At 48.5% G+C, this 21206-nt stretch overlaps 1 protein-coding gene across 1 annotated transcript in view; it reads right to left on the reverse strand.

Moving 5' to 3' along the window:
- The window catches only part of Adamts2 (ADAM metallopeptidase with thrombospondin type 1 motif 2), a 206267-nt gene that overhangs the window by 68134 nt on the left and 116927 nt on the right, over window positions 1–21206 (reverse strand). The window lies entirely within an intron of this gene.

Below are 21206 nucleotides of genomic sequence, written 5' to 3' on the forward strand. Positions count from 1 at the left end.
TCCCAGAACTCTCTCTCAACCTTTCAAAGACTCCATTAGTCTGACACCCACATTCTGGGTCAGGACCTTCATGCCTGGTCCCTTCTCCACCAAGGGAACTTTGCCCCCACCCTGATACTGATGGAATTGTTCAGGGACCCACATGCGTCCCTCTTATGACACCTCCTTCAGCCTGCCCCCTGAATGGCCAGTACTTAGTTACACACTGATCATGCTCAGAAGAAGAGCCTGAGGGATCTCAGCTGAGAGTAAAGGTCTGCAGCACCATCAGGACCAGAGCCCAGGATGCCATGCCCACCACCTCTAGCTGTCTGCCTTGATTCCTATCTGCTTCACACTGGTGAGACCAAACATCTGAGAGTAGCCACTTGTGAAGATACTAGGCAGCTTGGCATATGGTCCTGTTCCTTGCTATCCAGCAAATTTCTCCACTCGGTCACATAGTGGGCGCCTTCAGTACAAATTACTCCATTTTACAGATAATAGTGTGTATAGGACAAACAGACAGATGCTTCTTGCCCCGCAGCTTTAAGATGGCAAACTGACACTGTAATACACACACACACACACTACCTATAACATATATATAAACCAGTATAAATATATATATATATATATGCACACACATACTACCTATAACATATATATACATATATATGTATATATATATATATATTTGTGTGTGTGTGTATACATACATATAGGAATATGGTCCTGTTCCCTGCTATCCAGCAAATATCTCCACTCAGTCACATAGTGGCACCTGTGTGTGTATATATATACATATATGTATATATACGTGTATATATATAATACATATACATATATAAACCTATATATGTATATGTACACACATACATACATACTACTATACATATTATCTCTAAAATGCATATAAACCTATAAACACACACTACCTATAACATATATATAAACCTATGTGTATACACACACACACACACACACACACACACACACACACACTACCTATAATATATGGTATAAACCCATATATACACACAAACACAATCCATAACATGTATATAAACCTGTGTATGTGTGTGTATATATATTTTCACACTACCCATAACGTATGTATATAAACCTGTATATATATTTAGACACACACACATACATACACACACTCACACATACCATGCTTGCATAGACGTATATAAGTTAAAACACACAACTACACATCTGTAGTACATAGCCATATGCTCACATGTGCATGCAAGGCACCCACGTGCACAAACATGGAAGGTCCTGCCTGTCCAGGGCTACTCTAGACATGAGGAATGGGCCAGTCCTGCAGGCAGGGCCTGTGCAGAGCTGAGTGTTGCTTCACTTGGCTGCCTGGAGATGATTCAGGGCCATCCTGATGCTTCCAGAGGAGCCGCCTGGGACTTCAACCTGACACAGGGCTTGAGGGATTGCTGATCTATTTTCATGCATTTATTTCTTTGCATTTTCAGTGCACAGAGACAGTTCACCTTCAGAGCCACCTTGGGAAGCGAAGAAGATGGTAATTTCCACAGAAAAAGTCCTCCCCTGGGAAGAAGCTAGACACCACCTTCTGCCCTCATCTTGCTCAGGGTCACACAAAAGCAGCCCCAGGGAAACAACAGACTAAAGGGGCACTCCTTGGGGCCCCAAGGCACTTTTTAAAAATACCTAATTTGGTTGACAGCATTTGAAACTTGGAAGATTTCACATTGGAAATCATTGAGAACACCTAGTTTCTCTTGAGAAATTTAGAGATGGGGCCATCCTTGGGTCACATAGATGTACTTAGAGAGGGCATGTTGGGGTCCAGGTCACCAGGACACCTGCCAGCCTAATGACTCCTTGGGCTCTAAAGGTCTCAGAGGGTACCCTTCTGACCCTGCTCCCCAAGGCAGCACACAGTGGCTCTTCCATGTGTCTCCTGTCGTGGGCGCTAGAGTCACCATGAGGCTGGAGCTGGTCTGATGCATATCTTGAAGCAGCAATGCCACGCTGGCATAGTTGTTTAGCCAGACCATGTGCTTCAGGCCATCCAAAGCAATGAGGCTTTATAAAGATCTTTCGGAAATGCCAACTTCACCTCCAGCATGGTAATTATTGTGGCTATTACTCTTATTGAAATGATTTTTGTGGGGAGGAGTCCCCAGTATGCTCTCCTGTGTCTATGATAAAACACTGACTGAAAACAACCTGGGCAGGCGAGGGTTTTAGGCTATTATTGAGGAAGTCAAGGCAGGAAGCGGGCAGGAGGAACTGAAGAGACAGCCATGAGGATCTTTGCTTCCTGTTTCTGCTCAGCTTGCTTCTTTACACAGCCTACGAGTGGGTTGAGCTTTTCTCTGTCAACCAGCAGCCCCATGGACCTGTAGGCCAACCTGATGGAGGCAACTCCTCAACTGTGATTCTCTCTTCTCAGTGTATGAGGGACAACCAAGATTAGCTATCTCAGGGATGACTTCCTGGGCATTATATTTTAGATATAGACACAGCCCTTAGTAGAGAGATCCCAAAGCCTGGGGCAGGTGGATGGGTCAGCTCCTCCAAACAATCTGACTCCTTGAAGCTTCAGTCCTGCTCCAGCTAGCTCAGCACACAAGAGTGGGGTCCACTGACCCCCAAGCCTAGGACATGAATCTTGCCCTCCTGCCCTTCTGTGTCCCAGTGGGAGTTGGCAGCCCACTTGGGAGAGGCAGATTTCCACCTCATCAATCATGAAGACCACCCTTGTTTTCCTCACAATGGTCATAACCTTAACACAGGCTAAACTCTGGTCCTGAGATGCCTGTTTCTCCCAATGAGCTCTGGCCAGCAACAAGTTCCTGAAAGTTTCTAGACCAGCTTCCCAGTGACCACAGCCCTGGCCTTCAGGGCCTACCCAGCCACACTGGGTTGCCAGCCTGACCTAATGACCTTTATCCCACTTGGTCCTTGGCACATAGTTCACATGACCTTATGTTCCATCCTTCAGTATTAGGCAGGGTGATGAACTGTGAATGCTGTCCATCTCCTGCTGAGGCGGGAGAATACTGCTTTCTGTAGTTTCTCTTCCACTATGGCAGCTCCCTCTCCCAGCAACACACACACACACACACACACAGAGAGAGAGAGAGAGAGAGAGAGAGAGAGAGAGAGAGAGAGAGAGAGAGAGAGAGAGACAGAGAGAGAGAGACAGAGAGAGAGACAGAGAGAGACAGAGAGACAGAGAGACGACAGAGAGACAGAGACAGAGAGACAGAGACAGAGAGACAGAGACAGAGAGACAGAGACAGAGAGACAGAGACAGAGAGACAGAGACAGAGAGAGAGAGAGAAGTCACTGGCCCTGTGAGGAGAGGGTGTTGACAGATGTTAGAAGACAGGGGCCCCAACAGCCATGCCTGGTTGGCTGACTCTCCCCTCTCCTGTGTGGCTATCACTGGAGCCTATCTTAAATGAGTAAACAAAAGATACTTGGTTCCTGGCATTTCCTTGCTTGGAGACCCTTTCAGATGGCATCTGGAGCTCTCTTTGCTTTGATAAAGATGACATAGCAGAAACCATATCTAAGAGTCCTGGTCTGAGAGTCTCTAGAAGGCAAAGGAAAGATGCTGGGAACAGATCAACAGACTTAGGGTGAGGATAGGAGTAGGGGAGCCGAATTTCTACCTAGGCAAGCCTGAAGCAGTGGCCACCCAGGGGAATGGGTGGGTGACAGTGGGCAAGCCCACCTACATAAGCTCTGTACAGCAAGTGTGCTGAGCCCATGGATTGAGATGCTGTGCCTTCGAGAATCCTCAGAGTGACCTCTAGGACAAAGATGTGTGCACAGCCCTTCACAGGGATGAAACTGTGTTCAGTTCTCACTAAGAAGGGGGCTCCTTGTTCTCATTCCCCTCTGACTTGTCCCTGAAAGGCCTCAAGAGCTGGAAGCAAGGTTCCCAACAGTTATTGAGCTGGCAGAATCTCAAAACATGAGGCCTAGAGAAAGGTAGTAATTGTGTCACATGGGCTCCAGGCTCATTAAAGAACCAGTGGCATCAGATGGAAGTGGTGCTGGGCTCTTGGGACTAGGTTATTCCCCTGGGGACCAGTTATAGAAGAGGGAGCCCTGGCTCTCGTCTTGGATTCCTCTCCTGTCCAGCAATCTCTTCCTCTGGAATATACTCTACATGGTGCCATTTGACATGCTGTGACTTGTCCAGGGGGTGCTATTGCCAGAATGTTGTTTGAACTTTTCATTCCTCAGAATGCTGAGCAAAATAAGCATCTTTCCTCAATAAATGACTCAGTGTCAGGCATTTTGTGATAGTAGCCCAAAATGGATTAAGACAATCAACAGGGAACAATAAAAGAGCAGAAAGATGGAGTCCATGAAGCCACATTGACAGAGAGGGGAAGCTAGACCTGAGCCTAGGCCAAGATCCAATACTAGGACCTTTCCTTAAAGAGTGATGATTCTGAATCTGCTTCCCTAGTTGTGTTTGAACCTCCAACATTGCCTGCAATGGGCACAGTGGTGCTCACTTGTACTCCTATAACTCAGGAGGTGCAGGCAAAAGGATAAAGAGTGGAACCCCGTCTGTAGCAACAACAGCAAAGAGAATAGTCATTCCTATTTCAGGAGTAGTGTGTCCTTGCAATAATAATATATGTCACAGTAAAGTGTGGGTGTGTTCTCCAATATTGTTCTGTCGTTCTTCAGACAGAGCGATAAGTAAGTTCTACTCACTCTGTATCCCAGGCTGTCCTGTAACTTATTCTGTAGACCAGGATGTCTTTGAACTTCTACCTCTCTATATAACTATAAATAGGGATATAAATAGAACTCCATGGACAGTGATGTGGCGGGGCTTGGCTTGCTGGTATGGCTAGCTTAGCTAGACAAGGCTTGTTGGTCTGCCATCCTCGCTGATCTTCACTTCACTGAGAGAGACACAGAGGAGAATTTCTCCTGGTGTCCCTCTGGGTCCCTCCTGCTTACTTGTGCAGAGGCTGAGGCCTGGCTGTCTCTGCTAGGTAGTGCCACCACTGCTGATTCATGTTTGCTATCCTGACTCTACTGAACTGGACTGCTGATATATCCATAAAGTGTTTACGAGTGGATCGAGCTGCAGTGGCTGACTCCTGTGAACTGCACAGCTGATTTACATATGACACAGATGGGATTTGCTTCAAAGAATCCTTTCTAAACAGGTCCACTCCCCACCCCACCCCACCCCGGCCCCGGTCCCGGCCCCGTATCATTTATTTTCCAATACCTCTGGTGGGTGGTGGGTTACAAGGGAGATTAAAACATTTAAAAACCATAATTAAAAATAGACCTTGAAAAAGTTAAAGTTATACTTCTCCCTTCAGCAGGAGTGAGAACTGTGAGCAGCTCTGACATCTTTCTTGGATTCACACTGGCACTCACTGTTTCTCCATCCTTGGATGAAGACATCTGGAAGACAGTGGCCAAGGGGAGGCCTCAGTTTCCCCAGTGCTCTATAGGAATCCCAGGGCTGAGAGGGCTTGGAGTTATGGAAGAGATGCAGTGGGAACCCAAGACCCAGCAGAAGGGCAATTAGTGTTAAAAAAAAAAAAAAAAAAAAAAAAAAAAAAAAAAAGAGCCAGGTGCACGTAGGAACAGGAAGATGATATTGGTGGGCGGGAGCAGGAGGGAATGTAGTGACAAGTGTTCAAGTATGACCTGGAACAAGAGCGCTCTATAAATTACCTGCATGAGGGAAAACCAAGACAAGAGAGGCCAGATGGCTTAAAACAAATGGGGTGGAGAAATTACATGTGCATCAAGTAATTGTTAATATTCTGTCTAACAGTAATTAGCAACAAAAAAGAAATGAGGCATCTTAATGTCATTCATGAGATACAATAAAGTCAGAGGTATTCAAGGGGGGGCGGCTAATGAGGCAAATAAGGCCTTTGGAAGATGTGAGAGAAAGCCCAGTGCTCTCACCAACACACCAAGTGCATGGGAGAAGAAGGTGAAAACCGGTTAGGTGTGAATATTCACTGACTTATTCAAGAAAACAACACATGAGTAAGAGGAAACACTAGGTATAGGCATAAAGAATTTGAATTTATAAGGCAATCTAGTGTTCAAACCACCAAAAAATAAAACATGCCCTTTTCATGCATGTGTGGAAGACGCTGAGACACTAAAGAAACAACAACAAAAGCCCTGTCTATGACGACTAACATTGAAACAAAAGTTGGAAGTCACAGTAAAAAGGAAGGCCTTAAGACCTTTAGTTCCAAAAGCATAGACTGAGTAGAAGGTATAAATTCCAACAGTTGGCTCCAGCAGAGAATCTGAATAAAAAGATAACTCAAAGATGGAAAAAGATGGCCAGAGGAAAGTCTAGATGCTTCTATGGGAAGGTGTTTCCCGGAACAAGGAACCAACACATCTAATCTTACATGCAACGAGCACTCAGTGGTCAGTAACCTACTTGTCCAGAGCAACAACCAGTTAAAAAAATTGGGTTTGGGGAGGGAAGCCTGTTAAAGAACACAACCATCACAGCGCCAAGGAATAAATAAAAATGATGAAGGTGTGAAGACAAGCAAACGGTAATACACTCTAACACATTAAAATTTTAAAAAAGGACTCCATAATAGATGGAGAGAAAAATGAAACAATGTTGGGTCAGAAGTTATTTTCATCCAAATTAATCTATTAAGTGTAACACAATCTCAAAAGAATCATTAAACTCCAACAAATTCCAGAACTTGCTTAGTTCTGGAGTTATCTTAGAAGACGACATGTGGGAAAAAGATAAGTGAAAAGGAGCCCCTTCAGATTAAGAGTATTTATTATAAAATTACATTTACTCTAATAGAATATGCTCGTATCATGAGATATACTGAATAAAATGTCCAAGGACACACCCAGACATCTGGGTGAAAAAAGACTTGAACATAAACAGCCGTTTATCTCCCTTCTGGAATCCATCTGTCCAGAAAGTGTCAGCCAGGGATTTTTATTTTAAAATCCCAAAGTTATAAGCCCAGGGTGAGCAGAAGACAAACCATATCCGAACAGTCATTGGCTGGGAAGCAAGAGAGCTTTCCATGGTAATAAACTTGATAATATTCAAATTGAGCCCCATGCTGCTATGGAGGGGAGCCAGGATTCTTCTAGTCTGTGCCACAGTCACCCCCAAAGATAACTCAAAGATCCTTGACACTGATATATCAAGCACCATCTGGAAGTGGTATGGGGAGCAGAGGAGTCAAAGGGCAGTCAGTGACAGTCTCCTCCCCATGTTTTGTGCCCTCTGCTGGACTGGTATTGGTCAGGATGCTTCCTTGAAAATATGTGAAAGGTCACTGGGATGCAAGTACTTGGGGTGGTTAAGGGTGAGGGTACCATTCTAGAAACAAGAGGATTCAGTGAAGGCCTCCTTCCCCAGTTCATTACCAAGATGCTGGTGGCCAGACATTCACTACTGAGACAGAGCCTGGGGGAGCACTCTGAGGAACCAAAGGGGCAAAGGAACCCACCTACAAACGTTGGCTTTCTAGTCATCATGGTCATCATGGTCATTGTCTACCATTACAAATGAACAGCCATCCAAGGGCCACCAGCTCTCTCTGTGAGTGCCTCTGACACTGCAGATGGAGATCAAGAAGGAAAATGCATACACACACACACACACACACACACACACACTCACACACACTAAGAAAACAAAATACCCACAAAGAAATAGACCCAGACCCTTCACCTGCCTCTCTCTCTGTGACATCAGCCCAGGTCCCCAGGCAGCTCTGCCTGGACAGAGACGATAAATATACTAGGACCTCATCGCTCCTCCAGAGAGTCCAGTCTCTCCATGACCCTGCAGCTATGAGCAAGCCCAGTCCCTCTGGCCTAGACCATGGACAACATTTGGTTAAAAGTTTACTATTATTTAGTGCCTTCCTGCTGTGTGACTCCTGGACAGCATAGATCATGTGGTATGGAGTTTGCCCACCCACCCCAGACATCTATAAAAGTCATAAAGTCATGTTGTCCTATGGAACTGAAGGCTCTTTCCTTCCAGGACCACCATGCTCTACATGGCTGCCACCTTTTCTAATGAAGCTGCTTTGGGGACTGGAAGGGAAAGTGTTTTCCCTCTCCTGTAGCTGTCTCTCTGAATGCTCTCCCACTGCCGCTCTCCACGGTTCCCTGTGGTCTGAGCCTATAAAGCCAAGTGAAGGAGTGAGTTCATGCCTGCTTCTTTCTACAGACCTGGAGTAATTTCCAACAGAGAAAAAAAAAATGGATTCTGCAGGGAACTGGGAGCAGGAAGCCTATGCTTGCATCCTCTGAATGCTGAGAGGAGATGTTACATACTTTAAGAAAGAATAGGAAGAGAACATTAAAATGAGCTCCCGGAAACTGCAAAACAAAAGAAAGACGAGATAAACTGAGCGAAAGGACTGGAAAGTGACACTGAGGGCTTTCCCACAGAGTGAAGCAGCAAGTCAAAGGTGATCTGAAAATGATGTTCCATTGAGAGGCCCTGACCATCCATGTACCATCCAGATAGCAGAAGCTTTGTAAAGAATATGGAAAACCAGAGTGGTTACTAGTCATTCTAGAAAATTCCCCTAGCCGGTGGGTATTTCCAGGCTGAAAGGATTCATCCAGTGCCCAATGTAGGAGACTAAACAGATCAAATGATTACAAAATTTCAGCAGATGAAGAGTCTGTAAGCTTCCATAGGACAAGCAGGAATCCATAGGTGACAGGAGAAGTAGACAGAGGGATGGACTCAGAGCATCAGACGTCACGGAAGCAGCATTAGAAGAACGTTTGGAATTCTGATGGAAAATTGCTTAACTGCAATCTTACACCCAAATGCTCAACGAAACATGACACTGGAATATAGAAATCTCCAGACATGCAAGTTTCCAGAACCTGCTGAAATGTTTTCTTCTGAAAAAGCTACTGAAGGAGATGGTCCATCCAAACAAAAGATGTGCTCAGTGAATTGTAAGATACAAGACGCAAGAAACAGGAGACTCAACACAGAAATAATAGGGGAAGACAGTGGACCGTGAGCCCCAGCTGACAGTATGCGGCATCAGACGTTGACACGACCTCACCATCCTGCAGCAACAAGACCCTGAAGATAGACTGTTGTCACCAAGACCTCCACTTCCATAGAGCCATCCTCTCTCTGTCTGTCTTTCTGTCTCTCTTTGTCTCTGTGTATCTCTCTCTCTTTGTGTGTGTGTGTGAGAGAGAGAGAGAGAAAGAGAGAGAGAGAGAGAGAAATCCATACAAATGCTGTGTTCCTGAGGTGTCAAAACAATGAGCTTTTGTTTTATAAAGTTAGCTGACGCCAGCTAACAACATTTTGTTACAAGGCAAAACTGACTAATACGATCTGGTCCTGGACTGTATGAATGAAGTCATGGAAATGCTAGAAGAAAATGCTGTTCTGTAGTTTAACAACAGGTTGGCTTTGGGCTCCTAGTGCTCTTGTCTGGTGCCTACCTTCACTGTCACTTGCTTATGAGACATTGGGATGTCACAGATCCCTATTGGCTAAGCAAGGTGAGTGGATCTGTGACATCCCAATGGCTCACAAGCAAATGACAGAGAAGGTACAGCTTGTTAAGGCACTTGCACAGAGGAACCATAACATGTTGCTGCCCCAAGGCATCATCCATGCAAATTAGAACAAATCTCTCCCCTCTCTAGGGCTCAGGAAGAGCAGGAACTACTTACTACACTGCTTAGAAAAGGGAGAGGCTTGCCTCAGTGCACATGTAGAGGTCAGAGGACAACCTCACTTTTTCCATCCTTGTTGTTGGTGGCATTCACTGCTGCTTACACCAGGCTAGCCCATGAGCTTCCAGGAAGTCTCCTATCTCTGCAGTCCACCTCCCCATGGGAACACTGGGAATGCAGGTGTGTGCTTTACTGTGCTTGGCTTTTTATGCATGTTCTAAGGCCTAGAACTCAGATCTCATCCTTGCAGGTAAGCACTTTTTCAACTGTGGCATCTCCCCAGCCCACCCCAGCTCTTCTTGCTGAGGATTTGCAGGGGCTTATGGTCAGGCCTTAGATCCTGGGCAGTGGCAGCCTCACAGAATGTGGAGCTGATCCGGGCGAGGTCATCTGCAGGAAGGTCAGTCTTCTGGTTGTTAACTTTGAAGATATAATCACTCTGTGACTGCAGATTCCCCCAAAGATGGTCATTAAGATAAAATATGTTTACCTAGACGCATAATCAGGGTGCGGCAAGAGGCCCTGTTTGGCAGCAGGCAGGTTCTTTGGAGGCTCTGGAAGCAGAGAGCAGGCTCAGCCCCATGGGGGCCATCAGCACAGAGTCCCACTGGTGAGTTTTATTAAAAGGAGCTCATTATGGTTATCTCAGCCCAGTCTTTATAAAGTTATTACCAAACCTGAATTAATTTCTGCAACTCTTAACAGATGCAGCTCATTTTGTGTCATTTTTATGACTTGGGGTGTAAAGCAAGGCAGGACAGGGTACTGGAACAGTTTCAGTTGCAGGACTTTCAGAGGTGGGGGCTGAGATACTGTCCATTTAGAAGGAATGGGTACCTGGGGGTCCCAGGTACCTTCCAAGGCCTTTTCAGGGACAAAAAGAGGCCCTGGAGAAGGGGAAGGAAACTTCTTTGCCTTCCTGCCTATGGTAAGGTCCTTAGATAATGTTCTCCTAGGGCACTGGATGCTCTTTGGTGGGGGACATGAAGCCTCCTGGTTTCCCTGTGTGTGTGTGTGTGTGTGTGTGTGTGTGCGCGCGCGCACGCTCCCGTGTATGTGTGTTTGCCTTCTCAGAGCTACAAATAGCAGGGTAGCATAGTAAGCTCCTCTGTACTGGGTGCCTATCATTGATTTTGTTTTGATCAGTAACTGTCAACCTCTCCAAACCTACAGGAAAGCCAACTCCAACCTAGCTTTATTCTGAAGGCCCCAGCTTCTTAAGTGTCCATGTGCCAAACCAGGGCAGTGAACTCCAAAAACATTGCTGTAGTATATGGGAAGTTACCACAATGTGTAACAGGATGGCTTTTTCTTTTTGTTCTCCAGAACTGAGATGCCATGATGGTTGGTTTTAATCGTCAACTTGACACAATCTGGAATCACCTGGGAAGGGAGCCTCCATCATGGATTATCTAAATTAGGTTAGCCTGTGGGCATGTTTTGGGGAACTTATCTTGATTAATGGGAAGACCTGCCCACTGTGGGTGGCACCATTCCCCAGGCAGGGAATCCTGTATTCTATGAGAGCAGATAAAGTGATCTGAGCATTAGCATGCATGCATTAGTTCATTCATTGCTCTCTGCTCTTGACTGAAGACATGATCAGGTGCTTCCTGCTGCTGTGCCTTCTCTGCAGTGATGGACTGTGACATGGGCTTGTGAGGCAAATAAGCTCTTTCTCCATTAACTTGCTTTTTTTCCGGGTATTTTATCATGGTGACAGGAAATGAAACTAAGATAGTGATCACCAAGTGCTGAGGCTGGGGTAAGGTCTGAGAGCAACCCCTCAAGGTGCACCACCCATGTGGTGGAAGCTTTGTCCCTATATGGTTATCTGAGAGTTGACAGAACTTTATCCGACTATGGAAGTGTTTGTTACTGAGGCCATGGCCCTTACAGGATACAAGGTCATTCACTGAGACTTGGTTCCCATAAGAATAAGGTGAAAGAGCAAGCCATGCCCTCAATCCTGCTGTCTAACTGACCCCCAGGCACCCCCTCTGCCAGTAATCTCCTTTGTGATTGCTTGATTATGAGAAGGCCCACACAGACAGCTTCTCCTGAGAGGAAAGTTTTGAGACAACTAATCTTTCTTTATAAAGAAATGAACCCCAGACATTTGTTACAGCCATAGAAAATGGACCCAAACAGCTGGCGGCTCGGCTAATACATCCCTGACTCCCCAACTTTCCAGTTCTTTGAGTCAACTCACTTGGCTTTCTGTCTCTTGAGACTATGAGAGTCCCAGCATGACCCCACACAGACACCATTATGTGCACTGACCCCAGCTGGATACTCTCTGGTCAAAGCACCCTAAGATTATTGAGGTGTGACAGTCTCTCTGCTCTAGGCTTTCACTTCTTGTTTTTTCAAGGAGCCCGGTGTGGGGTGAGGAGAAAACCTGCTAAGTATTTTTAAGGTCTGTGGCCTAAAAAGTGGGCCAACCCCCCTAAATACATGCCCTAGGGACATGGTGCTCCAGTGTCTCTGTAGAAGTGTGGGGGCCTCTGTGCCGGATACCCAGTCCTCATAGCATCTCTCAAGTTCTCATGTTTTATTTACAGCAGTGATGGGTGGCCTATTGTCCTGAGACCTCACCTGAGGTGTCAAAACACCCTGCCTCACTCCGCCAGCCAGCACAGCTGGATTGGGTAGGACACTCTTTCCCATCTATTCCTCCTGTACCATCGTCCAGGAAGCCTCTGCGCCCCACCCCTTCAGCAATCAGGCTTCTGGGGCCCTCAAGGGCTAGGGAGGCTTGGAATTGAAAGGCCAGCAAAGCCCTGCCCTGAATGGATCTCTTCTAAAGGAGTGTCCTGGGATCAGCCTTGGCCTAGGGGACACCAAACTGTCTCTCTGCTGCACACTCAGGGGAGGAAACTGGCCCTAAGTGATTTTTTTTTTCAGTGTCTCCTTAGCACAAAGCAGTCAGATGGTGGGAGCCAATGGAAAGGCTGGCAGACGACTGAACAAAAATATTTACCGTGAACTTCAGAAAAAAAAAAAAAAAAAAAAAAACCACAGACCCCATAGGTCCCTGTAGAGATTCTTTGGATCTTATCTAGAACATAGGGGAACAGGAAACTGGTAAGTGGGGTCAATCAATGTTGCATAGCTCTGTATGGCCAGAGCCCCCACCTCCAGACTTCTGTCACACATAGCCTGTGGAAGTGTAGCTGAGGATGGATGATTCCGGTGTCTAACCCAATGCATACACTGGAGACCCCAATGTGGACATTGAGCAGCTTCCTGGCCCCACAAGGCCCTGAGGCACCTCACAGTCCACATGTCCTGGATACCCTGAGGACTGACTGCCTTCTTCATCTGTACCTCCATCCATGACACCTTTTGTCTACCAGCCCCACTCCTGGGCCTGCCTCTCCTCAGTCCACAGAACTGATCCCTTTCTCCTCTTGGAGTCTCTGAAACCTTTCCCACTCCAGCCTCAGCCTCTCTGCCATGGCCTTGACCTAGACCTCCAGCAGGACTTGATACTGAACCCATTTGTGGAGTTCTCAAATCCAAGTCCTCTCTGCCCGCCGGCCGACCTTCAGTTCTTTGACCCCATGTCTTGCAGGCTTGGTCCTGTACATCTTTCGGCAGGAGCTGGAGGCCAATATATGCAGGAGGTCTCAGTGGTTTCCTATCCCCAGCCTGTTTCCTCACTCCCCTGCCCCTCTCTTCCTTTCCTGGTCCTGTCCAGAGTCCAGGCAAACAGATGTACTTACTGGCTATCATGGCTCTTCCTGGCTGCTGCTGGGATTTAGAGGTGGTACCACAGGGTGGGTGCTAATTCCTCACAAACCTCAGCCAAAGCATGACATTACAAGATGTCCACGGAGGTGGAAGCGTGGGCCCAAAGCATGTTCGATGTTGGGCATGCAGGGTGCAGCTCTGATGTGATTTATTCCGTCTAAAGCTTGTGCTGTAACTTGGTTCCCATTTGGAGTCACTAAGAGGTGGGGCTGGGATGTGGTCTTCTCAACGTAATTAGGGGGTCCACCTCATGAATGGATTCATCCACACATGTCACACACGCAAGGGAGGCTGCTCCAAAAGCCATGTTGGTTTGACCTCTTGAAGGTCCCCTGACTCTGGCCATGTGACGCCCTGCCCCAGCTGGGCACTTTGCCAACCAGAAGGCCATTGGCAGCTGTGTTCCTCAACTGGGGACCAGAGTGTTATTAGTAACAGAAAACAGCAAGACAGGGGGCTTTACAAGTGTCTTGTTAAAACTGATGCTTCTTATGTGTTTGCTGTTCACAGCGGCCCTGTAGGTGTGAACAGAGCTTTTGTCAGACAGATGTAGAAACAAGCCTAGCAGATACTGCAGAGGCCCAGCAGTGCAGGGTATTCCTGTCTGACTCCATCAGCAGCCTGGGGTACTGACCTCAGAGACGGACAGGCCACTCTGAGGCAGCAACTGTCTTTGGACCCAGTGGACAACAGGCAGCTGCAGGCATCAGAGCCTCTGGCTTTGGTTTGGACACTGTCTCAGAACCAAATTACACTGACCCAGAGGCACAGTCAGGCACCTGATTTTAGCCAGAGTGAAAAACGAGGTTGGCACTGTGGCACATGCTGGTGAAGCACCGACATGCTGTTATGAATGGCCATATTTCTCACCCCTTGGACAGGCCTCACAGCTGCATTTGTGATGTCTTGGAATCATTGGCATCATTGAGATTCATTAATTCATAATTCATTCATCATTCATTCATCCATTTGTTTGTTTATAGACAGGATCGTGTAGTCCAAGATGGCCTCAAACTTTGTATGAAGCTGAGGATGTCCTAGAACTTCTGAGCCTGGTAGCCCATTCACCAGAGTGCTGGCACTGTAGTTGTATATGACTGGGGAGCAAACTCAGGACCTAATGCTTGTTAGGCAAGCAGTCTACCAACTGAGCCATATCACAGGGAGCGTTAGTGGATTGTGTTAGTAAGTCAGACATGGAGGATCAACTTTCAGAATTGCTGAGCCCCACAGGCTTCTGCACTGCTCCAGGGACACCAGCTCACGGGCTGTCATTCTAAATAAACTCCCTGGGGGCTGTCTCTCCTTCAGTGTGTGCATGAGTGCGTGTGTAAACACTGTGTAGTTGTTTTTTTAGGAATGGCCCCCACAAACTCATGTGTTTGAATGCTTGGCCCATAGGAACTGTCACTATTAGGGTGTGAGGCCTTGTTGGAGGAAGTGTGTCACTATGGGAGTGGGCTTTAAGGTCTCCTATGCTCAAGCTATGCCCACTGTGGATCAAGATGTAGAACTTTCAGCTCCTCTAGTGCCATGTCTGCCTGGACGCTGCCATGCTTCTTGCTGTGATGATAATGGACTGAACCTCTGAAACTGTAAGCCAGACTCAGTTAAATGCTGGGATCATGGTGTCTTTTCACAGCAATAAAACCCTAATGGAGACACACTGGAAAATCCCAAAAGTCTTACAATAGGCAAATCTGAAGCATGTCAGGATTTCTGAGGGGAGAGAGGGATCAGGTGTTCACTATTCCTCATGTCCCTCTCTGTCCCTGACCTGTCCAAAGAAGGGTTAGGTAGGGTCCTCACTTCTCTCCCCTGTGCTGAGGACAAGGGCAGAGCATCCCTGCTAGGAGGATACACTCTTGATTGACAGTTCAGGAGACTGTCAATCTGGAACTCTCCCAGGCTCCAGTGCCTCCTGGAATGATGGGGGATGGGTGGCAGTGCGGGCAGCAGCCAGGCTCCTCCAGTCTGCTCTGAGGAGTCCCACATGGAGACCACAGGCAGTTTGCCATTCTCCTGGCCCCTTCCCATATCCTGCTCAGTCCAAGACACAGAGACAATAAGGGGTAGCATTCTACCCCCTCTCTCAGAGAGTGCCAGGCACTGACAGTCTCCTTCCAAACTATGTCTTGTAGCAAGCTCCATGTGAGGCCAAGGTCTTTCTTTCTGTCCTTCTGACCTCTCCCCTGTCTTCCAGAGGTAGTAGATATTTGAGCCTGACTTTGAGCATCCTCCCCAGGGCCTGTCTCCTCCCATAGGTGAGTTTTAAGTGCAGACAGGCTGCTAGCTCTTGAGCCCCCTGAGGTACATCTCAACACCTTCTCCCCAGTCACTCAGTCCCATAGGTTCTGAATCTACCCTATTTGTCTTCCTGTGTGTATTTGGTGCCTGATGACAGCGAGAGTGATGGCTTTTCCACACCACTGTGGGTCCCACCAGCCTGCTATCATGATGCCTCCTATCTGAGAAAGACCTGGACTGTGGTAGAGAAAGCAAGCAGGGGCTCCCCTACTCCTGCAAACCCTGGAGGAGCAGCTGTGTTGCTGGCAGCACGGAGCCTGCTGTCAGCTCACAGTGTTGACCAAGCTTAATTTGATACCCCTGTTTAGGGAAGGAAGGAAATCAGAAATTGGAGCCAGAGCTGAGTCCAGTGAATCCGATCAGCAGGGCAGCCTGGAAGGGCTTTTCCTAACAAACAGGGAGGGAGTAGGAGGTGCCAGGGGCACTCGTGCTGCAAGTTCAGATCCTAGCCCTGCCCTGAGAATCAGGGGGAGAGGGATGGAGAGACTAGTCACCCCTCTAGCTGAAGATTGCAAGCTCAATTTTTCAGCCCAAGGCTGCAGAGGACAGGCATACTTAGACAGGTCTCCCCAAATCATGATCATACATCTTCTTTTTTCTGTTTAAAAAGCTGATGTGGCCATGCCAGGGAGCAGCCAGATCACTGGGAGATGATGCAGGTGAGTAAAGGGGCCTGTGCATGGGGTGGGAGTGGGGGATGGGGACACAGGCAGGGCAACTGCTCTGACTTTCACTAAAGCACAAGAGACCTTAGGGATTCAGAAGCAGTCCTTGCCCTCCACACCTGCTGTCTCCTAATCCCACTTTGGAGCAGGGAGCATTCACCCAGAGCCCAAGACTTAGCCACCACTTGCTGTGCAGGAACCATGGTCCTTCCAGGACTGACCTTACCTTTAGGGCAGTTCCTATTTACCTGCTTCAGGCCCTGAGACAAGCCACCATAGTATTCCCCAAACCGCCACTTCTGTCTTATCTCCCTTTGTTCACTTTCCACGTATTTCTGTGACCTTCACCACAGACCCTGTGCAGTATCACAGTCTTCCGGTCACAGGCACGTGGCCACTACACATAATCCCATACTCAAGCTCACATGCAATTGCCATGCAATTTCATACACCCACTCACCCACTAATGAGTCATGCCTCCACACCCACACACATGACACAGCCCTGCTCACACATGCACACACATTCAAACGTTCATTGACTATGTATACTGTCACACACAGACATACACAATGACACACTCATTCTAGCCCACACATGTACACACTTGCTTATGTACATCCACACACTTGAACATGTATGATCACTTTCCTGCACATACATGCCCACATTTGGTCACACACACACACACACACACACTCTTACATACACATACTTGCTCCCACTCATGCCCCCTAAGGTGAATTCCTGGAGAACTTAAGCAACCTCTGACCCTTCTCCAGGTTTCCAGGCAACTACATGGAGCTTGGTGAAAAATAAAGAAACTGAGCCCATGAGACCTGTTGGCTCCATGGAAAACTTCAGTTATCCAAACGCTGCATCTGAGCAGAGGCTGGAGAGGGCAGGAAGAGGCTGTGGGGATGGAAGCAGCAGCCAGTTGCCTACATCGGAAAGAGATGTGTGTCTCTTCCCTGATCACCCTTTGCAGGAGAGGTGGCCATGAGGCTTAGCAAGATAGGGCAGACTCTGTGGCTCACTGTGGCTGTGCAGTGAGTGCCTGCTGTCACTGACTCGTCCTCCCTTCCTTGTGAGAGTCGTTGCCGTGGTTCCCAACACACTGATAGCCCACAGGGGCCACAAGCCTTTGGCCCCAGGCCCCAAGCCAAATGCAGCCCTCACTCAGGCCTCCCAGACCACTGGCGTCTCTACGGAGCCCTGGGGTCTGGAGTTCCTGGACTCTGTCTGCACCAGCAAGAGAGTGAGCAAACTTCTAAAAGTCTCTCACTGAACCAGACACACTGTTTACATCCCGAGCCTGCCCTCTGCATTTCTAGGAAGAAATGCACTCTCTTCCCTTTCTTAAAACAGGAACTCCTCTTGGCTTCTCTTTTGTTTTTTTTTTGTTCCTGAGAAATATTTTGCTCCCGTAGGAAAAGCCGTGTCGGGAGCGTGGCCTCTGGGCAAGAGGACACGAGAATGTATGTGCTCTGGGGCAGGCTGCCTCCAGTCAAAGGGGACAGCACGGCTGGCAGGGAGCCATCCCTAATGCTGGGCCTTCTTTTTGTGTTAAGGAGGTTGAAAGTCTGGGTTTGTGCTAGTTTCTCTGATTCATTCGCTCTCTTTCTTTGTCTGTCTCTATCTCTGTCTGTCTCTGTCTCCCCCCACCCCCAAGATTTCATGTAGTGCTGGCTGGCCTTGAACTCCTGTGTAGTCAAGATTAAAACTTGTCTCTAGCTCTCAACTATTGGGATTACAGTTTTGAGTCGCCACACTCACCAAATGCCTCTGATTTAAAAAAATTTTTTAAAAACTTATTTTGCTGAAGTGTGTTGTGTGCGTGTGTTTTTGTGTTTTCGTGTGTCGCTGTGTGTTCACAAATTCACTTACCCATGGCAGGTGTTTTTCCTTTATTGCTCCTTTTCACCCTAGTTTTTGAGACAGGGTCTCCCACTGAACCCAGAGCTCCTCATGTACCTAGATTGATGTCCAACCAGCTCCCAGGATTCTTCTGTCTGTCACTCACCCCTAATCCCAGGATGAAGTTACAGGCAAGAGCCACTGTGCCTAGTCTTTATGTGGATCTGGAGACCCAAACTCAGATCTTCATAGGCAGGTACCTTACCCACAGAGCCATCTCCCTGGCACTCTGTCTCTAATTTTAAACACTGGCATGAAATTTAAACGGAGCAGAAGCAGAGCACTGTTTATGACACAGACAAAGTGAGTCTCCCAGGTGTCCGCTTCCTGAATGTGGTCCCTCTACTTGCCTAGAGACCTCAGAGAATGGCCATACTCTCACACACCAGAACCAGTGCACTGGCCCTCACATGAGCAGGAGCTTCTGGGGCTATAGCCCACACCCTCCTTATTTACCTTCATTTCTCTCCCATCCTGGAAGGTAGCACAAGGTAGATGTGATTTATTACAGAATCTGTCTCAGGTAACCAGTAAACACTTTGGTTTTGCACACAGTAGCAAACCCCTAGGAAACACCAGACTTCTTCTCCCTCATGGGGTCTTGGTTTGATCCTGCCCATGGGTAGGGATTCATCCAAAGTCATATTACTTAAACATGTAAAAATATGAATTAATTCTTAATTCAATGATGGCCAGGCCTAAGCCTCACCCAAAGAGGGCTGGCAGGCCAGTGCTGCTGGCTCTTGGAAACTCAAGAGGAGACACCAGGATAGCTGGTGGCAGCTCTAGAAACCTGGGATGGTGAGGTCTGGTACTCATTCCTAGATCTGCCTCTGAGCATGGGTGAAAAGGCAGCATGTGAGAGACGGAAGGGTCTGCTGCTGATGTGTGGACAGGGGCACCTGCAGGCCAGTGTGGATCAGACTGTATTCTCTCAGATACTGGAGGACCGCAGAATTAGTGAACCACGTAAGTGAAAATTTCTGGAAAGAAGCCATCTGTATACATTGACTAATAAAATGTCAATGACTATGAAGAGTTTGGGCCATCGCTGATCTGGTAGCCCAGCTGTAACTTCTCTCTGATCATCTTTAGCTCTAAAGAGACATTCCTTGCCGGCCTCTGTGTCAGACCTAACATCTTGATAAACAGATAAAAACCTTTGGAACACAGTAACTTAACAAAACACTATTTGGTAATGGAGGAGCTAAAGATGCTATGGTGAAGCTTCCTCAGCCCACTGCACGGCCCACCTAAGGCCTCGGCCCACTATACGGTCCACCTAAAGCCTCGGCCCACTGCACGGCCCACCTAAGGCCTCGGCCCACCGCACGGCTCACCTAAGGCCTCGGCCCACCGCACGGCTCACCTAAGGCCTCGGCCCACTATACGGTTCACCTAAGGCCTCGGCCCACTGCACGGTCCACCTAAGGCCTCGGCCCACTGCACGGTCCACCTAAGGCCTCGGCCCACTATACGGCCCACCTAAGGCCTCGGCCCACTGCACGGCCCACCTAAGGCCTCGGCCCACTGCACGGTCCACCTAAGGCCTCGGCCCACTATACGGCTCACCTAAGGCCTCGGCCCACTGCACGGTCCACCTAAGGCCTCGGCCCACTATACGGCCCACCTAAGGCCTCGGCCCACTGCACGGCCCACCTAAGGCCTCGGCCCACTGCACGGTCCACCTAAGGCCTCGGCCCACTATACGGCTCACCTAAGGCCTCGGCCCACTGCACGGTCCACCTAAGGCCTCGGCCCACTATACGGCCCACCTAAGGCCTCGGCCCACTGCACGGCCCACCTAAGGCCTCGGCCCACTATACGGCTCACCTAAGGCCTCGGCCCACTGCACGGTCCACCTAAGGCCTCGGCCCACTATACGGCCCACCTAAGGCCTCGGCCCACCGCACGGCCCACCTAAGGCCTCGGCCCACTGCACGGTCCACCTAAGGCCTCGGCCCACTGCACGGCCCACCTAAGGCCTCGGCCCACCGCACGGTCCACCTAAGGCCTCGGCCCACTGCACGGCCCACCTAAGGCCTCGGCCCACTGCACGGCCCACCTAAGGCCTCGGCCCACCGCACGGCCCACCTAAGGCCTCCACCAGTGTATTTTTAAAGTACCTTGATTTAGAACTTTTATTGTTCTGTTGCTACAAAACCTGCTTCCACGTTGGAAGATGGAAAGTGGGGTGACCTATCTCCACGTTCCTGGACCATGGTGACTCAAATTTGGCTCAAGAATGTTTTATCAGACCCCAGGAAAGAGACTGGTACCCCCACTGTGGGGTAGCTCAAATAGAGGCAAGCCAAGGGCTAAGGTGCTCTCTGTCTAACCTTCCCCAGGCCAGCCCGGCTGAGGCAAAAGGGATCTGTCACATAGGCTCCAAAAGAGTAACAGCATTGAGAGCAACCCTATGTGGTGAGGAGGGTGATACTAGCCACAGAGGAAACCAGGAGAAAAGGCCAGAGAAAGGCCACGCTGCGGGAAGGAGGCCTTCGGGATGTGGAGAGAGACTGATGAGGGAAGACCGGAAATTCTGTGCAGGCTGAAGATGTGAGGGGATGTGGTGTTCTTCAGAGCAGCCCTGGCTCTAACTGGATGGGCAGGGAGACAGCTCATGTGCAAGCAGAAAATGAACCACAGAGCTGAGACAGAGCCCTGTGGGATGCAGGTGGAGTGGACACTAGGTGTGGCTGGTTGCCCCGGGAAGCCCTTTCCTATGCTGAGTGGCTCACTGGAGCCGTGTGGGAGAAAGAGAAGGCTGGTTGAAAGCACGTAGGTCCTAAGGCTTTTGTGGGAATCCATTGGACAAGCCTATGTCCACAGCATGCTCAGGAACAG

This window comes from Arvicanthis niloticus, chromosome 6 (genome assembly GCF_011762505.2).
Source record: "Arvicanthis niloticus isolate mArvNil1 chromosome 6, mArvNil1.pat.X, whole genome shotgun sequence".
NCBI lineage: Eukaryota > Metazoa > Chordata > Mammalia > Rodentia > Muridae > Arvicanthis > Arvicanthis niloticus.